The sequence below is a fragment of the Protopterus annectens genome, chromosome 14.part0, assembly GCF_019279795.1.
Source record: "Protopterus annectens isolate FY-2018-M chromosome 14.part0, PAN1.0, whole genome shotgun sequence".
In the NCBI taxonomy this organism is placed as follows: Eukaryota; Metazoa; Chordata; order Ceratodontiformes; family Protopteridae; genus Protopterus; species Protopterus annectens.
In genome coordinates, this window is record NC_056748.1 from 877,442,101 (window position 1) to 877,462,407 (window position 20,307).

Consider the following 20,307-nt stretch of genomic DNA (forward strand, 5'->3'; position numbering starts at 1 on the left):
ATAGGGGGATGGTTACAACCTCGGGAAAGACATTATCCACAAAGCCCTACTCCTTGGATGACTACAAGCCGTCCAACGGCCACGGGTTTGGCCATCTGTAAATGCGCTGCTCATACCCGTGCTAAGGACCCGGTATCACTTGGTAATGCCCTAGCAGACAAAGCAGCCAAAGAGGCAGCTATGTCCAGTACCTTTTCACTTGAAACCACACCTACAGAATTACAACCAACAGATAAATTTGATTTGCAAACCTTACAAGTCATGCAGGAACTTAGCACAGTACAGGAAAAACAACGCTGGACTAGGTATGGTGTTAGGCAGAACAAAGGAATCTATGTGGGACCGGATAATAAATATGTTTTGCCTACTAATCTTTTAGGTATGCAGCACTAGTTGTGCATGGCCCTTCCCATCTGGGCCCTGCAGCTATGGTTAGAATTATCCACCTTACCTTTTGGACCAAGGGTTTCATTGCATATGCAAAACGTTTTTGTCTATCCTGCATAGTATGTGCTAAATACCACGGGGAGGGTCAGAGTTGCTCCGCATCATTTCCAACACCCCCTATCCTTTTCATACAATATGTATGGACTTCATCGAATTGACCCGGCACAACTAAAGAAGTTTGTGTTAGTAATAGTAGATGCATTTACTAAGTGGGTTGAGGCTTTTCCGGTGACACATCCGGATGCTCAATCAGTGGCTAAAATTTTGGTCAATCACATCGTCCGCACTTTGGACTTCCTACACGCATCTACTCTGACAACGGCACGCATTTTGTCAATCAGATCATACAGAAACTGTCTACAGTTTTCCAAATTGAATTGAAACACCATTGTGCCTACCACCCACAGTCAGCAGGGTTGGTGGAACGCCATAACGGCATTCTAAAAGGCAAGTTGAGAAAACTCATGGCCGAGACACATCAGTCTTGGATTACCTGTCTACCTCTAGCCCTCCTTTCCATAAGACAACTCCCACCTCAAAAGGAGTCACCCCATTTGAGTTGTTGTATGGGAGACCTTATTACGTCCGCAGTGGCAAAACTTGTTGCCTGCGGAACGTGAGGGGGTGAGGAGATAGCTGAGTACATGAGGAAAATGCTGACCAATACTAACAGCTGTTTAACGAATGATTGTTTTTCAGGTTCAAGAGACGACAAGATCACGGAAATCAGACCCGCGAGTGGGTCTGGATCAAAATAATAAAACGCAAGAATTGGGCATCCCCAAATGGGAGGGCCCCTACCAGGTGCTAATCGCAACTCCAACAGCAGTTCGGATTAAAGAAAGGTCCTCATGGATCCACCTAACGCACTGCAAAATCATAAAACATTTTAAGTTAAATAAAGACTTGAGTTCCCCTGAGGAACAAACAGACAGCAGCAATCATGAAGGACAATAATGAGAATAAGAGAAAATGGTTCTATTGCAATGTTTTATTGTTTATAACTATTGTGATTGTAATATTTCTGTTTTGGACATTTCTGTCTTTTAATGAAGCTAGCCATTCAAAAGAGACAAGCACACCAGCTGGCATCCAAACTTTAATACATATCAAGCGATTAAATATGCATATGCATCCTCAATGAATGTCTCAAATTGTTGGGTATGTACTGCAATACCTACTGTACACAGTGGCTTAATGTTAGGGACAGCCCTCTGGGAATAAATGATACTTGGAATAGTTTGTTGTTTGAAACCACAGAAGTACCACTGAGAGACAAGGTGGCGATGCCTCTTCTGGGCGCCAAAATGGAACAGTGTGTTTTCAAAAGATTGGGAAAGTTAAGGTGGGGCTGAGCCAATGTAATTTGACAATAGTTCATAATTGTACCCTAGAAGGGCAGTGTGAGACCAAGTTTGGAGCTATAAAAAAGACATCAATGTAAATGATATTAGTTTTGTTGAAAAATGCTGTATGTATATGGCCTGTTATTTAAGGGCTAAAGCCAAATGGGAGTTATGAATTTGCAACCAATATTACCATCAAAACAAATGATTGTTATTTTATTTGTGGTAGGAAAGCATATAAATGGTTACCATATGGCTGGTCAGGAAGTTGTTTTTGGGATATCTGATACCAGCTATCAGGCACGCAAATGCGTTGCCTCAAGGTAAAATACGAAATGCACGTTCTCTTAATAAACCTATTAATCCCGTTGGTAACATTGATGCGTCATGGATTTATCACCATGACTTGGCACACGCCAGCAGCAAAGGACTCTCACATATGGACCTAGGCGATGATGTAATTGCTTGGGCTGGTATTTTGCCAGCATATGGGACAGTAAAATCCATCTGGGAACTGAGAAAACTGTCAAAACTGTTAGAGACTCTGAGTAATGCGACATTTTCAGCGCTAGAATTGGTGACGGACGAATTAACGGCGATGAGAACAGTAGTTTGCAGAACCGTATGGCGCCGATTTCACCCTAGCGGCGAAAGGAGGTACTTGCGCTCTGATACACGAGGAGTGCTGCTCGTTCATTCCTGATAACGAGCACGCGATTCAGAGCCATCTTGAAATAATTCAACAAGTTTCTGAACTGACTAAACCTGGTCCAAACCCCTTGACTGACTTTTTCCAAAATCTGTTTGGAAACTGGGGTTCTGTGTTGATGAACATTTTAATTGCTGTATGTGTTGGTGCAATCATATTTTTGCTGCTTGGCTGCTGTTGCATACCATGTATCAAAATGATAATATCGAAGGTTATCTCTGCCAATGCTACAAAAGCATATTTCTCTGATTATGAGAAGGTATACAACGTATCTGGGATTGTGTAAAATAAACAGTATACAAAATGTTGTAAGGGGGGAAATGTGGAAAAATACTGAAGTCAACATATTTTGTATTCTGTATTTAAAGGGTTAAGCAGAAAAATGTTCACTGCGTGCAAACTGAAATGTTCTGGAAAATGTTGATCACTGAGGAATGCAGGAGTTAATCTTAAACTACTGATAAGAAAGTTAATGGTGCAAGAATAACTGTGGGTACTGGCTGGTAAAAACAAGTAATCAAACTATCAATTTTAATGAAAGTCCTCTGTGCTACGTGTATGTACGTGCAGGAGGGTCTATATAAGGAGAACTTAAAGTACAAGTAGCCAGACTGCTGGCATATTACTATCATGTAGCAGATCTCCATGCATGTAAAATAAAGCTGTTTTACTTGCTTACAAGAACTTGGTGTGATTCTTCCAGAATATGTTAGAAGAGTAAAATCTTTCGACAATATTATATTCACTACTTCTAATAATGTTGGTTTAGACTTTGATTTCAATTTTCTAGTAATTGCTTTTTGCCATCCACCAGAATTAAACTTAGCAAGCCCATACTGTATCTAGGCAATTCCGATTCTGTATCACAGCTCAGAAAAATCATTTCCTTAGTTATACCAATTTGTTCACCAGGTGTTTTTGATAAAGTAGTCTGCGAGGAATTTTTAAAGTATGACAACTCATTAAACTCCCAAAAGAAATGTTCCCAGTTAACTGTTTCTTCCCCATCACACTTCCAACATTCACAGTCTACCTGAAGAATAATTCTTTGAAGACTGCTTGGAGAACAAAAATTCCTATTCAAACACTTCCAAGCAATGATCCTAAATTTTCTAGACTTTCTTGCATATTTGGGAGCTGTACGTATATCCTCCCATTGTTTCTTTGTGAATTGCTTATCCAGTCTCTCCCAATCCTTTCTAACTTCCTCTGATTGATTCCTACATTCATTGTTCAGTACTTTATATGCCCTACTAATTATTCCTTTTTAACAGCAGCTTCTATTATAGATTCTACTAAAAACTCTACCAGTGCTGGTGTTTCATTTAGGAACCCCTATTTCTTTTTCTTTGTTTATACTCTGACGTTAATCCTTGATAGGGAAATCAATCATTAGCCTTCTGTCTAAATGAACTCTTGGCTTCTTCCCATTGTATTAACATTCCCTGTCTAGTTATTTGTTCCCAATACACTGGTTCCTTTGCAAATTTTCTCCAGTAAATTCCAAACCCTCTTGCCTATTATTGGTATTCTTAATTACAATCATCCCTATTGGCAGAATCTACTTTTGCCATCCCACCCATTAGCTTTGTTCTTAGAACACTTTCTGCTACTTTATGAATATGATATTCTGTATGTTTATTGTTACTTTCCTTAAGGCTCTGCATCCAAAATCCAAGTCTCTCCTTGTTTCTTGAGCCCCCCCCCCATTTCATCCTTTGTGGCTGTTGGGGTCCCTTCAGTGAGAAGAGTGAGCCATTCTTGTCAGTCCTGGGAGAGGGAACAGGGAAGGTTTCCCTTTTGTGTCAGAGTGGGGTGCCCATCCCTTTGGAAGTAGCTGTTGCCATTAGTAACATGGCTGGCCCCATTTTTCCTGTCTAAAAAGAAACAGAAAACCTAGCATGTATCTATACCTCAAATTTCTTTGGATTGGAGTAGTTTATTGACTCTGGCTCAGAGTTTAATTCAAAGTAGTTTCTGGTAAAAGAAAGAGGGATTCCTGTTTTCCTGAAGAGATTCAAGATTCTGAATCTGAGCAGGAAGATGTAGGGGAAAATAAAGGGTATTTTCCTCAGATTTCTGATTCAGGCACACAGACGATTTCGGTTTCTGATTCTCTCTATGGGGGGTTCTCTTTCTCAGAGACTGTTGCTATAATCTGCCATTGTTTTCAGTGGGAGAACACTGATGGTTCTCAATCCCTCAGAAAATACTGAGAGTTGTTAAAGAAGCATTTTCCATTGCCTACACCTATTCTTCCTGTTCTGTCTGCTTTAGAAGGATGTATGTCTGTTACTGCTGCAATTTTTGCTGATAGTCACCAAGCAGTAGGAACATCTATCTGGGAGGGAGGAACTGGTTTTATCAATCCTTGGGACAACATGTGATGAAGAACAGGTGGAAACAAAAGCTTCGGATCTGAAGGATGAGGACTGACCCCAGGAAAGGAGACATTTCATTCCACTGCCATCTGTAAAAAGGCAGATAGGGTGTATAAATTTGCTCAGTCTTTTACATTTTTATACACCATTCCCAAATTTGACCCAGCAGCTATAGCTTTCATTGATCCCATTACTGCTAAGCACTTAATTCCAATCCTACTCTTTCTGATTAGGATGGGAAAATTATTAATAGGTATGGGGGAAAGTATATACTTCTGCAAATTTGATTTTCTGACTTTTCAGTTTTCAGGCTCATATGTTAAACTTGGTTCTAATAAATTGTGAAAGTATGAGGAATATTTTATCTGCAGTTTCTTCTTGTGAGGAAAAATCTAACTTAACTTGGTTGCTTCTGTGGCACAGGTCACGATTCATTGTTTGCAGTGTGTGAATGACTTTGTTGATGCTTCTTCCAGAGCTATAGCACTGTTTTGAGGTTTACATGGCTGCATTCTCAGAACCTCCAAGATGATAAAAATATGATTTTAAATCTTCCATTGGATGGACATTTAGTGTTTGGCCCCTCTGCTGCATAGGTGATTAAAAAGTGTGATGAAAGGGGCGAGCTGATCCCTAGGAATCGCTAAGATTTTTCACTCCTCCTTTCCCAAATTGGCCAAGGGATTTTCTTCTCATCCAATTTTGGCAAAAAAAGAAAAAGAATAAATAGCCTGAAAAAATTCAGGTAAACAGACCTGTAAGAAGAAATGGCAAGGTGGTTCCAAAAACAAGTCTCAAACATCTTTTTTTTCTTTTTCATAAATCCCAGTTCAGGTCTTATAGGCCTCCTTTCTGGCCAACAAGGTGCTAAAAAGAGAGGACAAGGGAAAGGTAGCAACAAGAAATAGGGGCCATTTCAGAAAAAGGGACAAAGTGCAGAATGACTATGGAGCATTCTTTCCTCCTTCCAGTATGTCTTCTACAAATGTGTCCCACAAACTAGTCTGCAACATCCCCCCCTTCTAGCAAAAGATAGTTTCAGATTTTTGAGTGCTAAAAGTGGTGCAGAAGGGTTACAGATGACACTGGATACAAAACTTTCCTTTCAGAGGAATTCCTGTCTACCCTCTAAAACAAAAGTGAGTAGTTTTTTCCTCAGGTTCTTCAGTCATTGCACACCTACAGAGTCATAGAACAAGTTCCCTTAAGTAAAACCATATAGATGGCTGCGGTACCTACCAGAAATAAACCCAAACAAACACTAAAAACAAACTCCACTAGTAGAATCCTCACCTAAACAGGATGTATAATAAAAGAAAACTCTTGTTCAAAAACAGGAAAAGCAAACCCCTCAAAGACAAGTGCTCTCTTATGCAACTAAACAAGAAAGTAAGAGGTTTAATTAAGTCCAACAAGGCCAACTATGAAGTCAGGCTTGCCTCATAGACTAAGGAAAATCAGAAGGTTTTCTTCAGTTATGGCCAGAACCTTAGAGGTAACACACAGCAGTGTGCTGAACTGCTGGTGAACAGTACCACCTACACCAATGAGAGACATAGCAAATCTACTTCACTCGCATCAATCTCCATCTTGTGAAATCCTCTCTGACATACTTCACCCCCTCCAAGCTATTAGCATGGGCCAAGAGCTGGCAACACTCGCTAAAGCCAAGAACACTGCCTCCATGGGTCCCAACAACATCCCTGGTTGCCTCCTGAACACTCTAAAACAAAACCTATCAAGACTACTTGAGGCACCATCAGCCTTAAAACAGGCTACATTCCAAGTTAATGGAGGACCACAGCAGTCATTTACCACAAAAAGAGTGGACTATCGACTGACACAGGGAACTATAAACCCATCAGTCTAACAACGCTAATGTGCAAAGTCATGGAACAAATTATCATGAAAATAATAAGGACATTTGCAACCTACAGACACTGGACCAGTCCCAGTTTGGCTTTGTTAAGGGAAGGTCATGCCTACTTAACTTGGTAGACTTCTTTGACAGGGTCACCAAGGCAATGGACAAGGGTAAAATAGTGCATACCACATATCTTGACCTGACTAAGGCAGTTTATTTAATATCCTACTCGGGCATTGTTGATAATCTCTCTGAGCTAGGAGTAAACCCTTACTTAACTCGCCGGACTGCCGACTGGCTCACAGGACTTGAAAAGTTAGGAATGTTGAGACCACCTTCACCAACAGACAGATCACTATTGGACTACCTTAGAGCTCCATGCTGAGTCAGCTCATGTTTGGCATCTACTTCTTGTAAATCAAGGCTAACATTAAATGCTTCTGGCTCACCAAGTTCAAAGATAAATATAAATTGGGAGGTATTATAGATTCTTCCTAAGACACAAACATCTTGTAAGAGAGTTTAACAAAGACAAATGACTGCTGCCAAGCCATGGCCTAAAACACAATACCAAAAATTTGCATTATAATGCCTTTTGGGAAACTGTCAATGCAAGTTAATTACTCCATTGATAAAATGCCCTAAAAGTTGGCCCAGTAGTAAGAGTTCTGGGAACATATGAAGAGACCAGTCTGGCCTTTGACCAACATATAACTAAGATAATAAGAAAATCATTCTTTTTCACCCGACGTACAGGTAAGGGCTTGACATCCCGGTCCAAGGAGGTTGTAGTACCACTCTACTCAGCCCTTATCAGACCTGTCATTGAATACAATGCCCCCTTTGGCATGTATCTAACCAGAAACTTGCAACAGTTGAACCGCCCACTAAGGATTCTCACCAGAGAATTCAGGGCTGATCACCTAAAGGTTCTATCTTTGTATTCATTCTCCTATAGGCTGCTAATTTGGGATCTTTGCTTAGCTTGCAGGGCTTCCTTAGATCCAGCCCTGATGAATCTTTTGCACATGCACCAGACACATTACATCCAGCGATCTAAACTTAGCTTTTGACATAAACAGAACATGTTGGAGAGACATATGTCTCCCAGAGGATACCCACACTATGGAATAGGCTCCCCATCCATGTAAGACAGAGTTCATCCCTGACTATTCAAACAGAACCTTGACAATTGGATGGGAAATTGCAAACTTACCCCTGCTCTGGTCCATTGTCCCTTATGGATAGAGGCAGCTAATAAGAAAAACATTATCCTAACTACCACCACCCCTACAAATTTTTAGCTACCTGCCTACTAACATCTTTTTCCCTTATGATACTTGGGATCTAAATGGTTTGGGCTGTGCAACTAGGCTTTAATTACACTAATGGTCATTAGCCTGGTAACAACCTATGAACCTATTCCAGAATGTTTGTTCTATTTTTTTGCAGTTTGTAACCAACTTAACATCTCAATTAATACTGTGCAATCCTCATGCATGGTGCACTTCTATTTCTGTTACTACTTTGGCAGCTGGTCCTTTATTATCTGTCTTTCATTGTCTAATTAACAGTAGGTATCAACTCAGTACCAAAGTTTCCATCCAGCTACAGAACATACTTACATCCTATGTAATTTTCTACATTAACAAATAAATTATATGTTTTATTGTTCTGCTATTCCATTTCAGTCTGTTCCCAGAAATAAAGAATAAAATTATGTAAAACTCCTATCCCTAACCCAAACCATATTTTAATACTCTATTTTTAATTTCTCAATGGTGTCTTATGGACCCTTTACTTTTTGGAACTTATTTACATATCTGTACATATTATCTCTTGCCAATTATTCCATTTTTTCTTCCATTTCATGTAACCTTTCACTCCAACGTCCTTTTCATCCCCATCCCTTTTTTGGTCATAAGATCCTTCACCCCCTGCACTGGTGGTATTTGCCTCCTTTTCCATTTTCTCGTTATTTTTTACTTACTCCCATCTATAATAATAGGATATTAAGGCCTTCCTTTCTTTGGATATTCTTTCCTGATATCCTAGCAAAAATAATTTTGAAGTAACTTATGTGTTATCACCTGGCAATGCTTTCACTAACTGATTGATTGATTCCTGCTCTAAAAATTTCCAACTGCTTACATTCCTAAAAATTATGCTTCCAGGTCCAACTAGCTTTGCTGCATCTCAGCATCTTTAATCTATTTATGGAAAGATTTTTGCCAGTCTGATCGGTGTATAAAAGTACTTATGTAGGCATTTGCAAGTGAAGGTCCTAAATTTCATAGCCTTCGTACACACGTTTGGGACCATTATCATTTCCCTCCATTCCTGTCTAGTTATTTCCTACCCTTTCTCTTTCGCCCATTGCACCCTCAGTTCTTCCTCTATCTGCTCTGTATTTTCCCATATCAACTCTTTACTCATTTTTAACAGTCCTCTCATTTCTTTTCCCACCATTCTCCTCTCTTCTATCTCCTTTAGAAATGTCTGCATACCCCTCCCCTCTTTCACCTTCTTATGCCATTTACTCCATCTCGATTTCAGTGCCTGATAATCCCATTTTAAATTCTTATGTAATTGGTACTCGTACTGTATTTTTTGCCAAGTTTTACATTGTCCCCCTTTAAGTAACTGACTCCAATATTGAACCATATTGGTATCAAAGAAAGAGGCCTCTGGGAGACCAGTACTAGATCTTTAATTTCTAAGTCTGTACATGAAAGTACCAAAATTCAAAATGTTGACCTTACAGAACATGTTACGATTCATTCCACCCATGAGGTACTTGATAGCACTATATTAAAGGATGCCCATTACCACATTTACATAGTCTCAAGCTTCATGAACTTTCTAAGGGTCTCTGTTTCTGATTGACAACTTTTTTTATTTTGCAGAGTCTTTAGTCAAATGTCAAGTGTCATTAACTTGGATTATGTCTCTTTTGAGCAACTTGGCCTTCCAGATAAGCATAGCAAATTCCTCCTTGACTCCGTGTCACAGAATTATGTTTCTTGGCTGCCTTCTAGGTATTTTTCTTCAAATGACTGTTTTGACACAAGAGAGAGCAGATTTTCATCTGGAATCTTTTCTGACCTTCTGCAATCAGTCTCAAGCTTCTGCTAGAGAATTTCTCAGTATCCTAGGGTTCCTGCAGCTTCTATGAGTCTCAAGATTCCCCTAGCCAAAGATGCAATGATTTCTAAAAAAAAAAAAAACCTTCCACCCAACATTTGCATTCTCTGGAGTATCAAATTCCAGTTTTTGCTTTTATAAAAAGGGATCTGCATTGCTGAAAACAATGGTTTCAAATGAACCCAGACCATCTCTGTCCTCAGACCCCAAACCAAGGTTTCACAATAGAAGCATCAGATTTTGTTTGGAGAGCAGTTTCCATGAAGGTGAGGGTAGAGGTACAAGGGATGTGGAGTCCTTCAAACAGTTTCAAGCACATCAGCATAAAGCAGATGTTGGCTGTGATCCATGCCTTGAAGGATCTCCATCACTTATGGTCCCCAGGACCTTTTCAAGTAATTACAGACAATACCACAGTCATGTTGTATATACATAAACAAGCAGGGAGGTACAAGATCATATCCCTGTGCAGGCTGGTTGTGATGGCTTGGTAGCTAGGTCTTCAGTATTCCTTAACCTTGCAAGCATGTTACATTCCATCAAAGTAAAATATACTGGCAGACAAGCCAAGGAGGACCAAGGCAAGCCCTCATGAATGGAAACTGAACAAGGGAGGGCTTCCAGGAACTGATCCAGTTATGAGGAACACCTCAAATAGATCTATTCACCTTTCAAAACAGACAGCTAAACAGATTTTGCTCCAGGGTTCCTTGCATGCAAGATCAGTTTTCATTCCCATAGAAAGGAAAGTTCCTCTAAGTGTTTCCACTCTTTCCATTTTAATTCTAAAGATTCAAAAGGCATTTTATGGCATTGCTCCCCTACCCACCTAATTTTACCACACACCTATCATCTGTGTCACCCATTCCCTGTACTTCCCCAAACAACTTTACTATCTCAGAAATGTTACTGTTTCAGTTGACCTATTTTCCAACTTCCATCTAACGTTTAGGACCAGTCTCAACAGCTTTTCTCCCTTCCTTACTGCTTTGCACTACATCCACTCCTACTCAGACTCCTCCCAACAGTACTTCTGAGTCATTAATGAGTAAATCTTCATCTATCCCTGTGATCTTTTCTTATATACTAAGATTAAAATTTATTTTTTCATCTCTTCCGATATAATATCTCTCGGCCTTCACTCATCTCCCTGTCTCTGTCGTTGACTCCCTGTACCCTCAATATCTCTACATCCATGCACAATTAAAGCAGTACTTTTTGCTTTGCTACCTTCTTTGCCCATATCCATTCTACACTGTTAATAGGCCTCCACCACATAAATTCATATCATGATTCCCCACACCTATAGACTTAAGCATCTACACATCACCCAAGGGAATAAACACAATCTATTTTTCTACATTTTAACTTTTATTTCCCTAATCAAACCACCCTACTTGTTATCTAAACTATATCTTCATCCTCTGTCCTTTCAAACACTTGAATTTCTTACATTTCTGAAATATGTTTCTCCTATAATTTTTCATACTAGTACCTCTTCTCTTACTTACACATTTAATATCCTACCAACATCCATTAAATTCACAATTCGAACAAAAGTCTTATATTGTGCCCTGCAAGCAAATTATTGACCCTTATATACTAATCACACCCTATTTGTATCAGCACTCATATATCCTACTATTCAAGCACAGTTGTCTAAAGCAACAGTCATTTACTCACAAATTGGGTATTAAACATAAAATCAAACCAGAGTGCCTCTTCCCATACCATCATACTTATATGGCCATAAAACAGTGAAGACATCACTCAACTCAGCATATTCAGGCACCAGATGGCATGTTTGCATTAGCTCCTTTATAAGAACCACCTCACTCACAGTCCCACCCTGTCCTTTGTCTGTACCATACCAACTTACAAAGTACAAAATCCCTGAAAAGAACATGACTAGCATTACAGACTTCAAACATCATAGTTGCAATAGAAACCTGTCTCTGCCAGGTAGCAAAAAATAAAATTACCCTACCAGGCTACACCATTATCAGATTAGAGAGACTTAACAGAAAAGCATGTGTTAGTGCTATTTTCTACAAAAACACACTAGAAATCTCCCTTTTCTCCTCATATCCAGTCATCTTTTTCTAATTCAGAAATCCTGCTAATCATGTTTAAACTAAACACTCACAAGACAATCACAGTCATAGGTATATACTCCACCACATGTAACAATGCTAAAACACTGGAAGATTTTTCCTGTTGGATCTTCTGATGAAAAGAAAACAAAACTCATGAAGCCAAAATAAGCAATGAAATAGGAAGAGGAGAAATGATTTCTCAACCTTCTTGCCAGGGTAATGTTAATATAGATGGTCATACCATAGAATCTGATAATACAACCACTAATATACATCTGTACAAATTCACTGAATTTATAACCACACCAACTAGATATAATAAAGCCAAAACCAGACAATCAACCCTTGATTGCAGTCATTTTCTACAAATAAAATATCATCCCATGGAACTTTGTCAGATCTCTTACAAATCTATACCATAAGGTACAAAAGAAACAGTCCCAAAACACATCATTACAGTCTGGTAAAAAAGCTTACTATTTTTCATAAAGGCATTTTTATTAATACACTACATCTCCTTAATTGGAGTCATTAAAGACTCTCCTCATAGATAATGCTGTCTTCAAGTTCAACAAAATCTTTCTAGGTGTTCTAAATACACCACCTTCCCTTAGAATAAATACAGCCAAACCAACCATTCCCGTTGGCTATGCTTAGCAATTAAACTTATGAAACAAAGTGAAAAGCAAAAAACATAAAGCAGCTTCTGCTTTACTTGCATATAGACAACCAAGAAACATTACAAAACAATACATCACTAAATATAAGAAAACCTACTATTCAACCATTCAAAGCATATATCCAAAGCTTTTGTGGGCCTCAGTCAATAAACTGTTTTTTTTTAACATCTTCATTGAATCATCTTATGAGACATATGCAAACATTCATGTATACATAAGAAAACAAATCATATTAACATATTTCCAGGTGCAAACATTATGCATCACATACATGCTTTTGTAAATTTATTATCAATTCAGCATTACATAAATTAATCACTTCCTGCCTTCCCTTAAACCTCACTCCTCTTCCAAAACATTATTCTGCGTGTGTTCTTCCCATAATTTCTATTTTATTCTATACAATTTGCCCCTAACTTTTTCTAAATATCCCACTTTCAGTTATTTTATCCCTATTACAATATTCAATACTTGAAATACATTTGGTTTAGACTTTGGTTTCCATTTTCCAGTAATTGCGTTTTTGGTAGCCACCAGAATTAAACTCAGCAAGGCCTCACTATATTTACCCAATTCATATTCTGTATCCCAGCTGAAAAAAAAAATAATTTCCTTAGTTAAACCCATTTGCTCACTCAATATTTCTGACAGAGTACTCTGAAGGGAATTTTTAAAGTCTGCCCACTCATTACACTCCCAAAACATATGTTCCCATTTAGCTGTTTTTCCCCATCATACCTCCAACATTTGGCACTTTACTATTAAGTGGTCAAGGCTTGGAAGATTGACCATTGGAAACACTGAAATGCACTGCTGAATATTGGAATACCAACCATACAGCATGTCTACTGCAACCTCGAATCCAGAAAATAACCTACTGTACTGGACCCAGGAACAAGTGCTAACATGGGGCTGGCAGTGGGAGCAAAGTTGGGCTTCGGTATTGCTAATGTTCAGTATTTTGCTGATGTTCATCATGTTTCACTGTTGCAGTCATTACAATTGGGTTATCCTGCTGGCAGGCTACCCGCATTCGGCCTGAATTCCAAAGTCTAGGTCCGGCGTCGGTTGCTGTCGCCTCTTCCCTGACGTCAGTGCGCCAGGGGTATAAAAGATGCAGCTGACGACATTTTCTTCAGTCTTTCTTGCTGCGCGGTGCCCGAAGCAAAAGCAGTTCGCAAGTGCCAGTTGGCTGACTCCTGAGATTTTCAAGCTCGAATTTCAGATCCGAAGTCTTCATTAAAAGCCAAGTACCCCGTTGGGGAAACTTTTTTCTTGCTCCAGACCGATGTCAGAAAAAGTTAATAATTGTATTTCTTGTGGGAAGCAAATACATCATAAGGATTTTCATTCTTACTGCATTCCTTGCCTAGGCCCTGACCACGATGTTGTTAGTTGTCGGTTTTGTGCTAGATTTAACCAACGCACTATTAAGTGTCGGTACGATTTTGCATTTCATTACTTTGGCAGAAGATTTAATTATATAATGCCGTTGGAACAGCTGACTACCGGAATTTACAAAAAAACGCAAGGAAAAAGAGAAGGACAGGCATCCGAGGTCCAAAACTGACGAGGCTTCTTCTAGGCCAGTCTCCGGTTCTCAGTGAGGCGCTTTCGCAGCCCCTGACGACTGCTACTTTAGAGCCGTAGGCCGATACCGACTCCCATGTGGAGTCAACCAGGCCTACAGAAACTCAAGGTATTGGACCTTCGGAAACCATTCCCTCAGATGGGTCCGGAGCCGCTGAGCAGGCATCGGCTTCTGAGGGCGTTTTCAGACCTACACAATTATATGTTAAAACTACTTCAGCTACAAAGGCAAAGACTAAAACAGCTTTAAAAACAAAGAAACAAGTACAACAGCCCCATGGACAGGCCTCTATGCCTAAAAAAAACAAATGCTCAAAATGGCCGAAGACCTAATTACTTTGATCAGGGGTTCTCATCCCCCTCCTGACAAGAGGCCTAGGCAAGAGGTAGAATATGAATCTTCAGATCAGGTTTCCATTTAATCTGATTCCTCTTCTGATCAGGAATACTCTCTTCCTTCTTATGAGGATTCTGATGCTGAAGAATCTATCCCCTCAGCCTCTCCTGAGGATTATTCTTTTGGGGAAACACTGCATACCATGAGGGAGCATTTCCACTGGGAGAGCCAAGATTATTCAGAATCTAAGAAAAGGCTCAGAGACTTTATTTTACTGCCTCAGCACAGGCCCCTGGCTATTCCACCTGCGCTAGACATTGTAGATGATGTATTTTCAGAGTCCAGTCTGACTCCAGACTCCTTACCTCCAGCTCCTGTTAAGCCAGACAGATACTACAGGGTCCCAGACTCACACACATTTCTTTTTAAAAACCCTGCTGCTGACCCAGAAACTCTCTCTCAGGGTCCCAAGGGGGTCAAGGCTTCCATTGCAAAAAACCCTACCCCCTCTGACAGAGATTCCAGTGCACTGGACAGATGGGGAAAAAAGATTTACACTTCTGCTACCTTGGCTATAAGGGCTTTAAATTGTCAGTTTCACATGCTTAAATATCAGCAATACATTATGTCACTGCTTAAACAGAAAATGTTGACAAATTCTGAATGTGCAGAAAATAAAGAAATGCAGGATTTATTGCATGCAGCTGAACAAGTTGGAAAGCATACTTTACAATGTGGTTTTGATTCTTTGGAGGCCTCCTTCAGAGCCGCTGTTATGGGTTCTGTCATTAGGAGGCATGCTTGGTTAAAGGAACAGAATCTGCCTGATCATGTTAAAGCAAAATTATTAGATGCTCCATTAATGCATGATACCTTGTTTGGTGTTAAAGCAGAAGAGATGTTGAAGAAAATGGAGGACAAAGCCAAATTTATGCAAACAGTCACGGATTTCTTACAGGTACAGCCTCCAAGATTTAGCAGACACTGGCCTACAAAGAACTGGTCCTTTCCAGCATCAGACAGGCCACAAAGAGGATACAGATGCCCTAGAGGCAGATACCAGCTCCAAGGCTCTTACAGGTCTAAACAATGGGGTGCTTCTACCTCCAAAAGCGGAGAAGACAAATCACAGCCATACAGAAAGCAGTCCCAATGACTTCCCCCTGCCAGCGCCAAACACTTATCTTCTGGCAGCTCCTTTAGGGGGAAAACTAGCACTGTTTTCTCAAAACTGGCACCTAATCACCCAGGACAAATGGGTCTTGAACATAGTGTCACAAGGTTATAGGTTCCACTTTCACACCATGCCAAGGGCAAACGGTATGCTGGACCTGCCAAAAAATCAATGGGCAGAGGCATAAAAACAAGTTTCATCCCTCATGGACATGGGGGCCATTCAGCAAGTGCCACAACAAGAGCAGGGACAAGGATTTTACTCAAGACTTTTCTTGGTGCCCAGAAAGGACAAAGTCTGGAGGCCAATACTGGACCTATCTATTCTAAACACATACCTGAATATTCCAAAATTCAAAATGTTGACTCTGCAGCAGCTTCTGCCCATGCTGGGCAAGAAGGCTTGGCTTGTAACTTTAGACCTAAAAGAGGCATACCTGCATGTTCCAATCAGACAATCATGCAGAAGATACCTCAGATTCATAGTTGGCTCAATGCACTACCAATTCTCTGCACTGCCCTTTGGCTTATCTACTGCACCCAGGGTCTTCACAAAATGCCTGGCACCAGTAATTGCTTTTTGCAGACAAAGAGGAATACAAATATATCCTTACTTGGACGACTGCCTTATTCAAGCAGAGAACAAAGACATATTACTACAGCATCTGGCGTTTGTAAAAAGATTATTAACATGCATAGGGTACACAGTAAACGAAAAGAAATCAAAACTTGTATCCTCTCAAGAGATAAGATTCCTGGTTGCAAGCTTAAATACAACTGCCCAGATGGCTTATCTCACGCCAGACAAACAAAGGCAACTGAATACTTATTTCAAAAAGATGGCAACAAACACCCAGTTAACTGCAAGAAAAATTCTGCAGGCTTTGGGCTTCATGGCATCCTGCATTCTCCTAATTCCATATGCAAGACTGCATATGAGGAAATTACAATGGTATCTAAAAGGTGTTTGGACTCAACATTGCCACAGCCTGGAAACAATAATTACACTCATTCCCTGCCTGCAACAGGAGTTTCGATGGTGGGCAAAGGCCTGTCACCACAACAAGGGACCGCCATTCACCATAACCCCAGCCAGGTAGACATTGACAACAGATGCATCGGATTATGCCTGGGGGGCCCACATGGCAGGAAAATGTATTCAGGGCTCATGGTCCGCAAACCAAATGCATCTACATATCAACTAAAAAGAGATGCTAGCTGTTCAAAATGCCCTGACAGCCTTCAAGGACCTACTTCATCCAGGACAACTACTGATAAGGATGGACAATACTACAGTTATGTGGTACATAAACAAGCAGGGAGGCACACATTCCTACCCCCTTTGCAGACTAGCCATGACTTTGTGGGACACAGCATTGACTTACCAGGTACATCTGCAAGCACAATTCCTGCCAGGAAGGATAAATACTCTGGCAGACAAACTAAGCAGAAACTTCATGGATCCCCACGAGTGGAAATCAGATCCACAAGTCTTCAACATGATAACAAGGAATTGGGGATGCCTGGACATAGATCTATTAGCCTCCCCTCACAACTGCCAGCTCCAGCTACAGAGATTCTGCACAAGGACTTATCACAAGCAAGCATGGAAAGTGGATGCTCTATCTTTCAGCTGGAAAAACTTAACAGCATATGCCTTTCCCCCACTGCCTCTCCTCCCCAAGGTACTCCTAAAGGTCGGACAAGAGAAGCCAAAAATGATATTGATTGCCCCAGTCTGGCCCCGCCAGCACTGGTACCCAATCCTCAGGAACTTGACTCAATGCCCAGCATGGGCATTACCTCAAATTCCTCACTTACTGACCCAACAAAACAATCAGATCTTACACAGCCAACTCAGGACCTTAAATCTGGGAGCATGGCGGATAATGTAGCTTTTCAAAACACGCCTCTCTCTCTAAAGTGGTGATGGATGTTATTTTGGAGGCCAGGAGGCCCAGTACCAGAAAATCTTATGCAGAAAAATGGAAGAGATTCTGTGCTTGGAACCAGGCACAAGGAATTAACATGACTGTTCCAAATATCCCTCAGATTTTACAATACTTAACTGAGATGCTGGACAAAGGCCTATCCTTTTCATCAATTAAGATTCATGCCTCTGCCATTTCAGCTCATTACAATACAGAGCCACCTATTTTTTCTCATCCTTTATTAAGGCAGTACCTCAGAGGAGCCAAAAACTTACGGCCTCCAAGGAGATCACCAATACCTGCATGGGACCTCAATTATGTCTTGGAAAAACTCACTCTGCCTCCTTTTGAGCCAGCCGCTACAGCTGACATAAAATTTTTATCATGGAAAACAGCTCTGCTCCTAGCAATAACCTCTGCAAGATGAGTCTCAGAGCTACAGGCACTCATGGCTGTGGAACCTTTTATAATTTTTCTTCCAGATAGCGTTTCTCTAAGGACAAACCCCACATTTATGCCTAAGGTAGTGTCCAGTGTGGCCCTCAACCAAACTATTCATTTGCTTACCTTTTATCCAAACCCGCAGAATAAGGGTGAGAAACTTCTGCATTTTTGGACATGCACAGACAACTGCGCTTCTACTTGGACAGAACCAAAGCTTTCAGAAAGATTGAGCAGTTACTGGTAGCATATGCTGCAGGATCACAAGGAAAGGCTATCTCAAAGCAGACTATTTCCAAGTGGATAGGTCACTGCATTTGTTTATGCTATTCTCAACATGGCAAATCAGTGCCTAAGGGCATTAGGCCACATTCAACCAGAGCAGCAGCCACTTCAGCAGCCTTCCTCAGAGGAGTGCCAACCAAAGACATTTTAGAGGTTGCAACCTGGAGTTCAGTGCACACTTTTACAAAGCACTATCACTTACCACTCTACTCCAAATCCAGGGAAGGCTTTGCCACTGCAGTCCTGCAGGGCCTCATAACCGCTCCTAATTCTATTTAGTTCCAGCCTCCCAACCTTAGCTTTGGGATTCAACCGAATTGTAATGACTGCAACAGTGAAACACAAACATAGTACAGTTGTGTACCTACCATAAATGTAGATGTTCAAGTGTATTCACTGTTGCAGTCCAGGTTACCCTCCCACCATCCCCCTTTTCCTTTGCTGGGACTTCTCTGTACTTCTCTATTCTATACTACCTATGTGGTGTATTTGCTTGTAGATGAAGGAAACTTGTTACTTGTGGCATGCATGCTTTATAGACATATTTTTAGCCTACCCTTTTGGGGGCACCTGACATCTGGGGCAAGAAAAACTGAAGAAAATGGTGTCGGCTGCATCTTTTATACCCCTGGCGCACTGACGTCAGGGTGGAGGTGACAGCAACCGATGCCGGACCTAGACTTTGGAATTCAGGCCGACTGCGGGTAGCCTGCCAGCAGGATAACCCAATTGTAATGACTGCAACAGTGAATACACTCGAACATCTACATTTATGGTAGGTACACAACTGTACTTTCTGTGTCCACAGTTTCAATATGTTCAGGTAGAGCTTCCTAGCCTCAGCCACGTGATTGCCAACCCATTTGGTATCTACCTGAGGAAAAATTATTTGATGTCTATAGAAAAATACCTATGCAAACTCTTCCATGCAAAAGTCCTAAATCTTCCATACATTGTTGCATATTTGGGAGCCATACATATATCCCCCCATTGTTTCCTTCTGAACTGCTTGTCCAGTCACTCTACCCAATCTTTTCTAACCTCATCTGAATGATTACTATATTGTGTAGTATTTTGTATACCCTAGTAACTATCCCTTTTTTAACAGCAGCTTCTGTTCTAAATTCAGTTAAAAACTCTACCACAGCAGGTCTTTCACTTAGGATTCTCTTTGTCTATACTCAAATATTAATCCCGGACAGGGAATGCAGTCTTTAGCCTGCAGTCCAAATGCCTGCTTGGCTTCTTCTCTTTCTGTTACCTTTCCCTTCTCTAGTTACTTGCTCCTAATACCCTTGTTCCTTTGCCGGTTTTCTCCAGTAAATTCCAGCCCCCTTTTGCTTAGTCTCTGTACCCCTAATTGCAGTCAACCCTATCAGCAAAATCTCCTTCTTACTTCTTAGAATACTTTTTGCTACTTTATGAATATAATATTCAGTATGGCTGTTATTTTCCTTAAGGGTCTGCATTCAACATCCCACTCTCTCCTTATTTCTTGATTTCCCACTGCTTCATAATCATCCCTATCCATTTTAAGGTTTAGCTTTCTGCTTCTGTTATGCATATGAACATTAACCCTGTAGCTGTAAAATATCCCTTCATATCAAGTAATCTTAATCCACCTTGTTCTGTTGGAAATATTGACTTATCCCACTTGACCCTTGCCCTTTTCCTCTGCCCAATAAACTCCTTCAACTCTTTATTAATTACTGTCCACAACTTGCTATCCATTTCCATAAACAAGACCTTGCAGTTTTTCCTTTTTTTTATCTTTTGATTAGTCTGTTACCCCATATCCTTAGCTGCCATAACACAATCCTTTTTAATCCATACTCCTAAATACTTTATTTTATTTTGTCTCCATAAATATGGGTATTGCTGGA